We start from the raw sequence: 16,744 nt of genomic DNA, 5'->3' as shown, positions 1-16,744 counted from the left end.
TTATTTAGAATGACTAATATGAGTAAAAACTATCCTGCTTATGAATAATTGTTTAATTGTTAGCACGCCCTGCTCAGGGAGAAGGGGGAGGGGGCGGGCAAAATCTAGAGAAATTTAAAATTAAACGTTCGCAAAGATAAATTGTAGACTTGTTTTTCTTAAGAAAGACCTTTATAATTTTTAAATCTATATTCATCTCTATAAATCTTTGAATTCTCTTGCGGCTTCATCCTAAGCACAGGGGCCATGTTTTGAACATTTAAGAATTCATTATACACGATGGTGGAAGCATATTAATATAGCTTATTCTCGCCGTAGTGTTTTGATGAGATAATGAAGATTTTTGTCCCACTTATTCCTATGCTCATCAAAGTTGCACGATATACCTCCTCTCCCTACCTCAAAGGCCATGATTTAAACACTACGTGAAGATGCTTATATTTTCGTTTTTAAATTTTCTTCCCTCTATATTCCTATGTCAAATTTGGTCCAACATTGAGGGCCCAGGCTACGCGGTGTGTTAGAGCTTGCCTATACAGTATGACGTCAGAGTATGCTAAAATGTATATGAAACCGTGAACTATTTCTTAATATTTATATCTAAGACTTATATCAAGTCCTAGAAATGAAAGGAACACGCAAAACATAGTATAAATTAAATCTTATTATTTTTTGATTGTATAATTAACAAACTATTCGACAAGGAGGGCGTGTTAAATAATAACTCATGACATCATAAATGTTGATCAAATATTTGCCGAGTGAAAATGAAACGTATCTAGAATTCGCGTCAAGAAGTATATGAAATGGGTATAAAAAGCATATACCGTGAATGTCATGTATGATTCATAAGGAATTAGAGTTTAAGAATGAGGAGCACTTTTTCCAAAGAACGTACGACTAAGACCAGAAACTTAAGTAACTTGTTATATATTGCAAAATAAATAATTCTGTTTAAAATTGTATGTATTAATAAATCTTCCAAAATTCTCTTTAAAAAGATGAAAAAGATTTCCAAATTCATTAAAAAAAAAAACAGAGTTATTTGCAAAATAACATTTTGGTCTTAGTCGTAAGGTCTTTAGTAAAACGGCCGGGCCAATGTTTGTATATATTCAGGTAAATAGTTCATTTGACCTATATTTTTTCTATACTGTCCACCAGGCAGATTTTGTAACGATAAAAAGGCTGAAACTTGAGAAATCAATCTTGTTTTCATTTTTGTATTATGTTAAAACTGCTTTATCCCGCTAACGAGTTATGTTTCCTTCTACACAGGTTATGTATACAGATGAATTGAAAAAATAGCATCTGTAATTTATTTGTAAATATTTTTCATACATTTTTGTAAATTGATTAAAAATTAATTTAAAAAGAAAACGGAGTCTACTTTTAAATCAACATTTTAAATATATTTATTTGCTTCCTTTAATTTCAAATCAAAACTTTCATTTTATTCTTATCAACAATATATCTTACGCTTATTCGGTCTCATCTGAAGGAGCGGTCTCAACGTTCCGTAGTGGGATACGAACCCGCGACGTCTATGTGGATTCTTAAAACAAATTTTGCTTTCGCTATAAGCAATAAAATTATAAACAAAGATACATATATATGATAGCAGTCATACAACAATGACATACATGTATGCTATGACTCACAACTATGCGATTACAGCCCAATTTATACCAAAAGTTTATGTACGTGAAAACCGTCACGGTAGCTCCGTGATCGGAAGGTTGTAAGTTCGAATCACTGCAGCGACTGATTTAATGGAAGAAATAGGTAGCAACTGTTTTTTTTCTCGTTTTTTTTTTTTTTTTTTTTTTTTTTTTTTTTTGCCAAGCGCTCGGTACATTTGAGTGAAAGTTGCGGGTCTTCGGATAAGACCTTAAAAACCGAGACCCCGTGTCACGGTAGGCGTTTGTACGATAAAGAATCCTCCCTGCACAATGGCCCTGAGTGTCGAGTAAAGGTCTAAATTTATAGCCCTTCATCGGTATATGGTGACGTCTCTATATGAGTGAAAAATTCTTGAACGGGAAGTAAAACAATATACAATCAATCATATGCACGTGAATAAGTACATTTTTAATAGAAAATCAATGAATTTTATTTCTATGATTTGTTTCTTTTTTTCTACAGAAAATGCAGATTTCTTTTTTTTTATCGAATTGAGAAAAACGTCGTGAAATGACATTTTGAGAGAGAGAGAGAGAGAGAGTTTGTGTGTGATGTTCATGAGTTAAGATGTCTATGAATCCTAAAAAGCAAAAGGGAAGTTTCCACCAAGTTTGTTATGAAATGGGTCATTTTTTTATGCCCTGGGGATGTTACAATTACATTTTTTATGTTAAAAACTTTCATTTTCAGCTGATAACTGTTGGCTGTGCCTTTCGGTCCCTTTTCTGATTACTTTTCAGACTATTCCTAGTTAACTTTTAAATTGGATAATTTTATCCTAGAAAGTATACCCATACATGCTTACATTGTACATCATAATGTAACACAGAACTCAGATTTTCCCCTAATATTTGAACTTGTTCAAAGTCACTAAATAGATGTTAAAGAAGCAAATGTACTTAAGTTTTATTTCATACAAAGTCTGCAAATTCATTGAAAAAGATCACAAATTCCGGGAATTCATTAAACCGCGATCGTGTTAACGATGTGACCGATAGACTTCTGGGGTTCTGAACAAATGGAACTCTAGTGTGCAGACTGATGGACGTATAGACTGAGGGACTTATGGACTGATGGACCTATGGACTTGTTACGACAGGTATTTAAAACCAACAACCATTGTGTTTTCATTGACCAAAGAAATATAAATTGTTCATATCTTCTCTGCAATATATTCATTAACAGCTGATGTGAATTCAAGGAAAACATGGAAATTAAAATAATAAAATGATAAGTATCACTTGTAATTACTGGGTGACGAGTATGTTTCAGTATGTAATATATACCTAATAATTGCGTGGACTCATTTGTTTTTAAAAATATAATAAGTAATGAAATCTTATTCACTCTTTCTTGAATTCACGGATTCCTCCATGTGTTTTACACTGCAAATTATGCCCCCACTACTCTGTAGTTCCAAACCTTTTAGCTATTACATAATTCCTTTACAGTTGTGAAAGCATCTTCGCTAGCCAAAGGTTTCTGATACGCTACTCTCCTCATAAGCCCTTGGCATATGAAATTTCTTGACAAGCAAAAAAAAAAAACAAAAACAAAAACAAAAAACAAAAAAAAAAACACTTTAACTCCTTTCCCAAATGTGAAAACCTATTTCGTGGTGGTGGTGGGGGGGGGGGAGAGAGAGAGGGGGGTTTGGCCGCTCAGTTTTTAAGCTTCATATGTATAACTTTTCATTCCAACTTAACAGGGGTCCGTGTTTTCCAAGTGGGGGGGGGGGGGGTCCAGGGTCAATTTAAGTTTTAGTTGCTTTCGTATATAGATTTCGTGTATAGGTTACGTACCCCCTCCCTCCTCTAGATCCGCGCATGTAAATATTTCATTACCAGTCTGATATTCCTTAATAATGTAAATTCTGATAAAGATAGAATATTTGAAAGATTTGTGTAAAAAAAGGGGGGATGGTTAATTTTCTATCCATAATTGGAACTTGATGAATTTATTGTCAAAACAACAAATATTATTATTTTAGTGCATAGCTTTTTTGATGAACTTAAAAAAAATTAGATGCCAAAATGACAACTTGTGCAAATTTTTATCAGTACCGTGTATTTGGGTAGGACTCGGAGAACCCCTTTCCAAATCTTGACCCAATCAATTTTGTCAAAAATCAACACCCACCCACCCACGATTCACCCGTTTTCCTGTCATATTTATATAATAGATAACACAAACTTCTGAAAAAAAAATTGTATGTAATTATAATAAAATTTTACAAATGTACACCTTTTTGGAAAATTTCTAGACTCGTGCGTGGAATTACGTCACACTGCAAGCACTACTTTTACCGTTATCATTATTGTTTTGCACATGGTGTATGTACATCATTATTACCACTGGGATTATTAATATTTGGTGTGTATTTTAAATGGATTTATTATTCTATCAAGTTAACAGTACCTATAACAGGCGGTAAGTACATTATGAATATATTATTTTAAACGTTTAGTATAGATCGGGGTTTGTTTGTTGTTTAACGTCCTTCTCGAGAATTTTACACTCATATGGAGACGCCACCACTGCCGATGGTGGGCTGCAGATTTTAACAATTGATCGACACTTAGGGCAATTAAGCAGTGAGGGATCTTTTTTCGTGTCAACAACTACTGCAACACGGGACCTCGGTTTATACAGTCTTATCCAATGAACTGGTCTTCACGTCCCGCAGTGGATTCGAACCCGCGACTTGAGGATCAACTCCTTACTCCACGACTCTAGAGCAGACGTTCTAACCACTGCGCCACACGGGCGACTAGAACGGGGTAAAATAATCGGAAATGAAAATGGTTAGGGGCCTATAGTTGGAAAAGGGTCAAAGATCATTGGAATGCCACAATTATACAAATTATACAATGAGGCAAGTCCCTGGGGGTCATTCCACTCGATTTTTGGAACCGGAAACAATAAAATAGCTTTCATTAAAGCAAAAGCCCCTAAGTCATCTTTGTATTATAACACACTAAATAGGATATATGGGGTCATGACCCCCCAGAGGTCATTCCCAACCCCTAAAACTTCAAATGATCATATACATTGTATCTTGAAAATGGTTGAAAACTCTCCCCTTAACCATATATAATATTGTCCCTCGAGTCATTATGCATTAAATGGTATAAAGGTTATGACCCCTTGAAGTCATCCTCATCCTGAAATTGGAAATGATCACAATATGACCTGCGTCAAAAGTATGTTAGTGATAATCTGCCCTAGGGTCAGTCTACCCTCCTAGAATTAGAAAATGAAAATCATTCAGATACCTTCCATTATACTTTGTGTACATGTACATTTATGTATTCTTCATAATCTATTTTATACCAAAACAAGTTATAAATAATTTGTATGAATAAATGAACCTGGGCCTAGGAAGGGGGAAAAGGGGAAAGAGTTATGTCTGCATGGTCTTAAATGTTGAACCTCCTAAATTTTGTGAATATTAACCCGGCCGTTTCCCACTTGTCATCATGATTTACTGATCTTCTCACAACATACATGTGTCTTTATTAAATCAATAGATCATGGACCAAACCTTTTTCTTACCTTGGCCTTTCGATAAGGTCAAGATCAATCTTTACGTAAAAATATAGACCAGGCTATAACCTGAGAACCCTTTCACATTAGGATTTCAAATTTGTAACATAGAAAAAAGACATTTACAAAAGATGCATGCACTAAAATATTGACCTTGACTCCTTTCTTCATTCAAGGTCAAATTGAGAAAAACACCTCCAGACCATAACGTAAGAATCTTTGACATTAAAACTTCAATCTTGAAACATGGAGAAAAGGTGCATGCAAGCAACAATTTTTACCTTGTTTTTATGCCCCGCCATGAATATGGCCGGTGCATATAGTGTTTGTCATGTGCGTCTTCCGTCCTTTCCGTCACGCTTTGCGTTTAGCTCTGTTCAAAGCTCAGTTTCAAAGAAACTATCGAAGATATTTTTATCAAACTTCATATGCTGACAGGTATTGATGAGAGCTATGTCACTGCATCAACATTTTTTGACCTTGACCTTCCTTTGACCTTGACCTCACTTTTCTTAAATTAGTGTTTAGCTCAGTTTTAAAGATACCATTCAAGATAGTGTAATTAAACTTCTAACGTTGATACAAGCTATTCAACTGCATCAACATTTTTTGACCTTGACCTATCCTTTGACCTTGACCTCTTTTTTCTTAAATTAGTGTTTAGCTCAGTTTAAATGATACCATTCAAGAAAGTGTAATCAAACTTCATATCTTGATACATACTGATGTAAGCTATTCAACTGAATCAACCTTTCCGAATTAGAATATGCCAATCATTGGCAAACCTCGCTCTAAAATCTGCACATCGTTTGGCGAGGCTTTTATAATTCAAACAACATATTGAGACCTAATTAATTGTAATTGACAGCTAGATTACTTTTTTGATTTGATTTTTTCAAATTTATAAAAATTTAATTCTAAAAGCATATGGCATTTAGTAGTGACAAACAATCATTTATGTTACTTTCATTTTGAAAGGTCAACTCTCCACAACATTGAACCCCCCCCCCCCCAAAAAAAAGGGCTACTGAACAAAACATGCTCTCTAATAAGTAGCCAGTAAACGTTAAAAAATCGGAATGGAGCAGTTGACAAATATTAGAGAGAATAAAACTGTTTCTTGGTAATCTTGATAGTTTCACTTATTTACCTGCTTATTTTTTTCACATCATTTAAAACTGTTTGTTAACCTGATAAAGGATCAACGGAACATTTACTTAATATTTGAATCATTTCAACTTCAGCTAGAAATATCCAATGCCACTTACACATTATTTGATTGTAGAATGTGACAGACATAGATTATTATAAGAATGAACAATAAAATATATTAATGACTGCTCAAAAAAGGAAATAAACTATAGTCTGTTTGTATATGATGCCTCGTTAAGTCGAGACTTTTACATACCGGTTCCCTTTCTGTAACTGAAGTAAATCATTTAATACTTCAGACTTTTGTCTAGCTGTCAGAGCATTTTGTAGTCATGACAACATAGTCTTTGTTTGTAAGGCTCATTATTACATTACATTTGAGTGAAACCTGGATTTAATTCTACCTTACACTTATTGTTCCTTTCTAAGTAGGACATTCTTAAAAATCATGTCAATGTTAAAAATATTTAAATATTCCAAAAAACCAAACTGATTTACCATATACATAGTAGATTCCTAAATTTAGTAAAAATCCTTACAAACAAAGGTAACTTGCTGATTCTAGTAAATGTTCTTCAGTGCTTCTTTATTTATTTCTAACGAAAATATGAAAATAATAACAGCAGTGATGTCGAAACTAAAGGAGTACCATTTCCCACAAGTAAAGACAAGAGTTTTTTGACATCCTTGAAAAATAGAACTTGTGCAAACCTTTCATTGCATAGGCGTCGGAAGCAAATTGAAAGGGGGGGCTAATTGAAAGGGGGGCTAAACCAACAAAAAAGGTAAGCCCCAATTTTCAATGCCTATATTATGTCTATCTTTGCCCCAAAAATGGGGGGGGGAAGCCCCCTAGCCCCCCCCCCTCCCCCCGGCTCCGACGCTTATGCATTGATCATCTGCAGACTTATTTTGTTAAATTTTGTTTTCTGATAAACGTAATGACATCAACTTTTCTATCGTCAACATTCTTATATATATGAAGCAATATACCATTATCACCTGTATATTACGGTTTTGATTTCCAGCTGATTTAATGCTAAGAGCTTGTCCTACGTATGACCAATTTTTAAAACACGGCAGACTTTTGACGAATATGTTGACTCGATTAAAGTCAACATTTTCGCTAATTCTTTTGTCTATCGTACAAATTGATCTTTTCCCACTGAGTTGTCTACGTACTGTGTATCTATATCTAGATGTCCAATCTGTCATTGGATGTCGCACATTTGATTGCGTGAGAATAATTTTTTTGGACACATGAGGGTCATTTTGAATGTTTGATCCACATAAATCGAAAGATTTGATAGTTAACCAGCATAAACCAATGTTCGTTCTTTATTAACTCACTTGTACCAGTCTACTTGATATTGCGTTGAAGCAGCATGAGACAAATTCATTTAAGAAAATTTTTAATATTCCTGAAAGAAAGAAAATTAAAAAACCAAAATATTAAACAAATGTTACATTATATGAATTAATCTCTAAGACCTTTTTATAATAAGAAAAAGAGATTTGCATGCATACAGTAATAATTTCTATTACAAAATTTCGACAAATCTCCATTTTTATTTTTTTTTAAATTCGATTATTGGTATTATGTATCATTTAGGTTAAAAGCAACATACTTTGAAAATTAATAACAAAATGTTTAATTAACTTAGAAATGTAAATATATTTCTTTACTTGAATTCACAAGATTATTTTCCTAAACACTTCTTAATTTGTAATCCTCAAAAGACATTAGCAATGAAATTTTATTAACCCTTTGTACATTGACGATATCAAGATACATTGGGTCATAGTACGCATTAAAGTTTTAAAATGTAAAAGGGAATAAAAAAGCTTTTTATTAGATTCCGTTCCATTTAAATGCAACATTTAATATTCCTTGTAAATATTCTACTAAGTGTGTAAACTGCACAAAGAACTTTCATTTTTAAAATGTGATAAAAAAAAACTGTCATTGATTAAGTAATTTAGAAATATATTAAAGAATCGTTTTAGAAAATTTAAAAGCAATAGGCAAACCCTCTCACCTTCCATTTTCACTAAATCGGAGTTGATAAAAGAATTAGAAAGACTACATGGACAATATGTTATAGTTCAATCAGACAAGGCTTGTAACAATATCATCTATGTTTGTAAGGTTCATTATATTGGCTGTATTTTTGAAGAACTGTGTCTTAATTCTACATTTCGAAATCCATCTTATACTCATAGTTCACCAAAATCTCCTCAAACGCACATCAACAGAATCTACAGACTTCAAAACGTGCAGCAAGGATTATCTTAAATGAAAAATATGATGCACCTTCAATGCCTTTATTTAACATTTTAGGCTGGTTAACGGTTCATGAACTTCTATATTTACAGAAAAGCATTCTAATGTTCAAAATATTTCATGGTATGTCTCCCGATTATATGCATAATTTTTTGAATTTCAAAGTTCTGGATCATACACGTTACGCTCAGAAACGAATTCCGAACTTCGTTTACCAAAATATAAAACAAATTTATTTAAAAATTCTTTACAATATTCAGGGGTTATTACCTGGAATGAATTACCTATTAGTATCAGGAAATCCCAATCCCTTGCAATATTTAAAAGTAGTGTTGAAAATTTTTTACTTACGAAACGTACTAGTTCTACGTAAAAATATGTTATTTTTTCCCCCTCCTTTTCACATTTTGATCTAAGCTTTGATGTTTTTATTTATTCTGTTGTAACATAGTGTTTATGTTTTATTATCTCATAATTGTGATTTGTGATTTATTGTATATATACATTGTATATGTGTTATAAAGAAAGCCCTTAGGAAGACTAGTGCTTGCACTAATCAGGTTACCTTCTATAAATAAAGTATCATTATTATTATAATTATTAAAAACTTCATTTACCTAGCTTTATTTCCTAAATATAAAGAGCGTTAAGAAAGAAGATTTTAAATATCTATTTTCAAGTTACTACTTAAAGGAATTAGATAAGCATGCTAATTTAAGATTAAGCAAACACACACACACACACACACACACACACATACTAGTACATAACTGCAGCTTTAAAATATCAAGAAAAGATATGAGAAGTTACATATATAGATATTCCCATACTTTATCTACTTGTTTAGAACAGTTGTCCAAATAATTCAATCCTGACGATGCAGGTTGGTTAACAGAGCGGGAAATTCAATAATGATACTTTAGAAAATTATAAATGAAATATAAGCAATAAATGGTATATTTATTTGTACGATAGTTATAACTGACTGGGTTCTCTAGGTCATTTGCTTTTATTCTAAATGGGTAATATTTTGTGACTTCACTTATTGTCACCTCGGTTAGAAGGGAGCTTTTGGTATCCGCCATAAAAATACTTTGAAAATGATTTTTTATGAAACATTAATAAAATATTTACAATATGTTAGGTAAATATGTCACTGTGCCCCTTTTCGATACTTTTCTAGAATAGACTAGAGAAAATTGCCCGACTCGATCAATTTAACATAGAAGTTGAAAGTAATGAAGAACAATTCTAAATAACCATAGATGATGCATGGATGTGTGCATGATGTTTATTGGCTATGATTTATTACGTCAGGAATTTGGTTTATATGTTCTTATTATCATACATAAAAAATAAGAAGAAACACATTAAACACATATAATCAATATCTTTTCTATAATTGACACAGTGTATAAATAGAAGCATAAAAAAATGGAACAGAAAATATTTCAGTGTAAATATTAAATATTTTATTAAGAAGATAGACTTAAAATAATAAAATAATACGTGATTAACCGATTCAATAATTTTTTGGAATCCTCGAATGCAGTTTTCCCAGAGGGTTAATTTTTTTTTCCATTCGTACATGATTCAAAACTCACTGTATGAAATTTACTGGAAAATGTATGATTTTATTGATTTTGAATTTCATTGTCATATTTCTTTTTTAATGTCGTTGATATTTGATTTGATAGAATGATAAGTCGAATCTCACCTAAGACCGAACTTTAGTATTCTGTTAAAGAAGAAATGTTGAACTTAGTCCTTTCAAATTTTAATCAGATAGAAAAAAAAATTGACCATTTAATACAAAATTTTCACAGAAGAATTCTCGGGTAAAAGTAATTAATATGACTAAAATTTTGTTTGATTCCCTAAGTGAAACTATTCTTTTGTCAAGTAAAAACGCTAAATGAAGTCCTGTCTAAATTGAATAAGATGTCCAAGGGCCTTAACGGTCACCTGAGTATATTACAACATTGTAATGGATCCATAGAATGGCAATTTAATAATTCTTCATAAATAATAAAATTTTTATACTGGACAGAGTTTTTATATCAAAACTTGGGAAAATCTTAACAAGAAATCTTCTAATGTTGTCTACAGAATAGAATGTAATCCTTGTTGGCTTATCATGTTGGTGAAACCAAGGGTAATAAAAGAATATCGGGGTATAGTTTTCAAATTAACAATGGGGGCCAGTAGCTTCTCTACAAACCCTTTCATTTACCTGATCATTCTATTTCATCAAAAAATTAGAATTCTAGAAAAGATTACCATCATACTAATAGTCCATCACAGAGTACACCTTTCCGTAGACAACGAGAAGAATATTGGATTAGGGGAAACTAGACACGGCCTTTCCATATGGATGCAATGACAATGTAGATATTGTTGGGAATCTTTCCAGTCCACATTGTAACAATGTGGAGGTGATGGGACTTTTTAACAATACACAGAGACATAAGAGTAGTGGAAATCGGTCTTAAAACAAACCTATAATACACGATGTCCCCTTTGATTCAATAAAACCTTATGTAAATAAAACATTTGCTGTGGCCTTCAACTCGACAATTAGATATATCGACGACGTATAGTCAATTAACAATGGTTATTTCCATTCGTATGTCGATACGATGTATCCCAGTGAGCTTGAAATAAAAGATACCACAAAGTCTGACACATCTGTTTCATATTTGGATATTTTACTAGAAAAAGAAGTTTATGGTAATCTAACAACCAGGCTTAATGATAAACGTGATGACTTTAACATTTCAATCGTCAACTTCCCAAACTTATGCAGCAACATACCTTCGTCACCTGCATACAGGGCTTATATTTCTCAGTTGATTCGATACGCAAGAGCATGCTCTACGTATGTACAATTTCTAAAAAGAGGTAAATTATTGACAAACAAGTTGAAGAAGCAAGAATATCAGCAGTCTCGTATAATGACGTCATTTCGTAAGTTCTATGGTCGATACAATGACCTTGTCGGCAAATCCAATTTATCATGAAGTCAAATGCTGACTGTCGTTTTTCATACTAATTGTTACTACTTGTCATGATCGGGAAATAAAGGAAAAATCCATCGACAATTCAGTGTGTAAATAATGGCTTTAAAATTAGTTTGAAAAAGTCAGTTAGCATGTCATTTAAAGATAGATTGTACTTGCTGACAAGGTCATTGTATCGACCATAGAACTTACGAAATGATGACTATAAACGAGACTGTTGATATTCTTGTTTCGTCAACGTGTTTGTCAATAACTTACCTCGTTTCAGAAATTGTTCATACGTAGAGCATGCTCTTGCGTATCGGATCAACTGAGATATATACATCCTATATGCAGGTGATAAGGGTATATTGCTGCATAAGTAAGGGAAGTTGACGATTGAAAAGTTAAAGTCATCACGTTTATCATAAAGCTTTGTTGTTAGATTACCATTAACTTCTTTTTCTAGAAAAATTTCCAAATAGGAAACAGATGTGTCTTCAAAAACCACATAGATCTTGGCAATCAGAAATTCAAGCATCTTTTTAACATCAACTTCAGAGTACTTGTGTGTACAATCAGAATGTTTTTTTTTAAAATAATTTTGCAGATGACCAATGAAAAGGTATGTAAATTTACGAATTTACGAGCTACAAATTTACAAGAAAACTTTGGTTTTCATTCCACAATTAAAGCTTTTGCTTTTGTTTATTTCTACTTACATTTTTGAAGTTTTGTCTGTTTTTCACGTACGAAAACACGCTATACTAAACAATTCTTGTAAGTTAAATTGTTTCTCATAAGGTAAATCAAATTAATAAAAAGAAAAGGATTTTTCTATGATTACCTTATACCATTTAATTTACTTTAAATTTGGTTCGACTGATATATGTGTAAAATTTAAAGTGTAAATGTTTATTATTATTATTATTTTGACAAGCATTGTTGTAATTTGTGTAATCATTTACATGCATCTTTATAGGCCCTTAGTAAGTGTCTTTGAAATATTTTGTACATATATCATGTATAACTTTACATTTTCACTACAACTGTAAATAATTATAGTTATCATTATAGTTATAAATATTGTATATATTACAGGGAAAGGTTATCCTAAGTTGATAGAACTTTTAACCAATCCCTTTGTATTAACTATACAATAAAATATGTTCAAAACAATCAAAACAAAATTTAAAACTCATCCATAAGGAATTTCTTTACAATGTGCAACAATCTGATGAAATTATCCATACATAAAAAAAAATAGCACACTTAAAAATAGTAAATATTAATCATAAAACAATATATTTCAAAATGTCAAAGGGTCTTTTATAAATTCAAAACCAAATAATAATGGGGAAATTTAACAAAATGTACACCCCCTTAAAAATATCAAGTCTACTTATTATAATGTCATAGCAACAACATTCTATTCCACACATTCAATACTATGTATATGAGTTGTCTAGATTGATTTATCCAATTACAAAAACTGATAGTCCGGATTTTACCTATCGTGTTCATTGCGAAATGTATATATATATGTAATTCTATATTAAACCCCATAGAAAATGAATTTGGATATGAGTAACATATGCGTATACCCAAATGGATGTAAAGAAATCTCTCTCTCTCTCTCTCTCTCTCTCTCTCTCTCTCTCTCTCTCTCTCTCGTGGCACCACCCATGACGCCCCAGGAGACTAAATTATTCACAACATTTTTATTTAATTTCATGCATAGATGTTGCGTGCCAGTATTTGTGAATTTATTTTAGCTTTTTCAGAAAAAGAAGTTTAAAATGTTTCAAAGTTCAATGACGTATATGGGACAGGAACCTAAATGACTCAGATGACCTAGATATAATTCACAGATGCATAAACTGTTTGCATTTGCTGTCATCCTTTAAAAACCGGATGAATTTAGAAGGTAGATTCTGCCTTTCATGTTGTTTTTTTTTTTTAATTCTTTTTTTGCGTGTTTTTTTTTTCTTTTAAATCACCGAGAACGGTATGGCAAATTGTACCAATTTTTTAAATGACAAAAAACCCGGATTTAATCTACCCTTCCTATCTGAATGGTCCATTTAATTTTAATAAAAATACATGCCAATTTTTCTATAATGAAAAACAATTTAATTTCTTGTCTGTTTGTGTGTGTGTTTTTTTTTTTATTTGTATATATTATATTTGTTTTTGAAAGATATTATGTAAATCAGGATACAAAATTTATTTTCACTTTCATCCAAAACAACATACATTAAAAGCAGTATATTAGACATAATGAAGGAGACGAATATAAGCGTTAAATCAATATGCCCTTACCAGTTTACCCATTCTTTCTCCTGCCCACTGTCAACAGTTTGTATTTTAAATACTTGGTATTATTTCAGAGATAAATTGTTATGGGTATAGAGCTGTCAAAGGCTATCCAGGTCCATGAATCCTACGGATATAAGCACGTTTTGTCTCCTTATAGCTTTCAGACCTCTAAAGGCATTGCCATACTGGCTTGAATGTATTTTATTTAAAATATGACAAATCATATTCTTGAATTTAAGTAATGTAGGTTTATCAATCCACCCATGGATAAATTAATTCTGATAGTAAACCAAACAATTGAAATGAAGAATATTTTTTTTTCTTATTTTCAAATAAATTGGCTAGTATTTTAAACAATTTATCAAGTACAATCTGCTAGAGCTTGTTACATGACGCTCTGTAGAAAGTACAAAGCACTTATTTCTTTTGTAAACACTTCAGTAATGATTCTAAATTTTGAATATGTCTAAAGTGTGCGCGTTTTATCTTTGCTGAAGCAAACAAAAATCCTTTTTCTGTAATGTAAATCATATACGGTACCAATTTTGATGCACCAGATAGGCATTTCGACAAATTATGTCTCTTCAATGATGCTAATGCCGAAACATTGGTAATCCGAAACGAAACATTTAAATAAAAAAGACTGAAGAGCTGAAAAAGGGTGCCAAAGACTAGAGCCAAATGCGCCTTAATTTTGAAATAATGTCTATAGCCACAGCAACCATATATATATATATATATATATATATATATATATATATATATATATATATATATATATATATATATATATATATATATATATATATATATATATATATATATATATATATATACCCGAGAACAATTTAGTTTGATTTAGAGGTAGTAATGACGCCCTTAGAGACTTTAAATAACTAGAGAAGAAAAAGAACTTAAGCATATAAGTGAAATGGGAGTTTCCTAAGCGAGTCTTTTTGATCGAGTTCCCGGGTAGAACAAATTGCTACTGGCAATAGCGAAAGACGCTGTCACTGTAGACCGTCGATATAAAATAGCCTATTAGTTGAATAATAGTGAGAATACTGTCCATAACTTACTTAGACTCTTCAGATGGTCCCATGTGTGTGCGAGATTGGTTCCTCGACTGTTTATGGAGGAATAAAGGGAAATGGAAGTATGTTCATCAATGAAATTCCCGAATTTAACTGAGGCTTATCCAACTTTTTTTAAGCCAAGAGAAAACAAGACGCTGCTTCACACACTTTGACGTTATCATTCGTGCGCCGTAAGGCGATATCACACACAACATAAAATTTGTTTATTTAAGCATACCATATAATGGGTATTTTCTGCAGTTGGAAATTTTTGCAATAAGACCCCTGAAAGGAATCAAATTTATTTTTGCGTTTTTAATTTCTGCGATAGCATTATGCCGCAAAATTTATTGACGGTATATGAATCAAAGATTCTGAGGATTCGACAAATTACTGCCATATTTAAGTTTGATTGATTGAATTCATTTGAAGGAATGTTGACCGACAGTGCATTAGAACTAATACTAAGCTCTAATATCCATGAATTAGTTTTCATAAATAAATCCTAAGTCGTATCAAGATAATAGAATCCGTAAGCAAAAAAAAATTTTTTTTAGAATAAAGAGTAAAAATTATGAAATGACATTAAATGAGGCTGAAGACATATACTCCACTTTTCAGACTTGCATCTACAGAATATCTGAATGCATTTTAAAGAAATATTTTGCGATTGTAATTTTGCGGATTCGTTCTAATCGCAAAATCCCGCAAAAATGGACAACCGCAGAAAATACTCGTTATAAGGTACTAGTATATCTATCTAAAATTTGCTATGTATATTGATGAAAACTGTAGTAAACAGTTGTATAAATTTTAGAATGCAGTGATGATTATTTTTCAATCTAGACAGCTTGTCCACGACTTTACCGGATAATCCTCGTATAAAATTAAGAATTGGGAATCGTTTGAACTTCATTTCAAGTGAGGCCTATCTCCATTTAAATATACGCTTATCTAGAATTAGTCGGAAAAGATTTATCGTTCATTTTTTACCAATAAATCAAAAAAAGCAAATGCTCTGTGACTCAAGCTAAAGCCCAAAACAGACTATGAAAATATTTTCATTCCGAGATTCAGCATATATCAAATATAGGCAATACGTTCATCACACGCACGTTATTACCAAATCTTACTTTCATCATAAAGAAACCTTTCGATCCAGGAGAAAAACATTCTTTAAAAGCTTGTAGATTAAAGAAATTTCAAAGTTAACATTTTCAAATCAAATTAAAAGTTTCGAAAAATATCTTACTGATTATAGACGATAATGTCCAACCAACAACTAAACTAAATGAAAAAAAGGATGTCTTCGGAATTTCCATCGTCAACTGTCCTTTTTTTGTAGTTATATTCCAAAACTACCTACAGATGGTAGTTTTGTTTTGGTGTTTGTGTTTTTGAACTGGTTCTATACTCGAGAGCACGTTTGGAGTAATTCTATGTTTAATTTTTAAACAGAGGCAGGATAAATAAGTTCTAAACAGGGTTTATAAACTGTCTCGTGTAAAGCATTTTGCAAATTATATGGCCAATATTATGAATATAACCTATCGATGTGATGTATTTCTCATCGATGGAAAGGCAATGTTTTTTATACCATTAATACTACGAATACTCCGTTAAACTGATCAATACAGAGAGCTTACATTGTGTATGGCAGGTTGACAGGGGATGCTTCCTCCTCC

The sequence above is a fragment of the Saccostrea echinata genome, unplaced genomic scaffold (genome assembly GCF_033153115.1).
Source record: "Saccostrea echinata isolate AGI-Se365-2 ecotype Australia unplaced genomic scaffold, CSIRO_AGI_Sech_v1 ptg000023l, whole genome shotgun sequence".
Taxonomy (NCBI): Eukaryota; Metazoa; Mollusca; class Bivalvia; order Ostreida; family Ostreidae; genus Saccostrea; species Saccostrea echinata.
The sequence above is the reverse complement of the archived record's forward strand: the minus strand, read 5'-3'. Positions refer to the sequence as shown.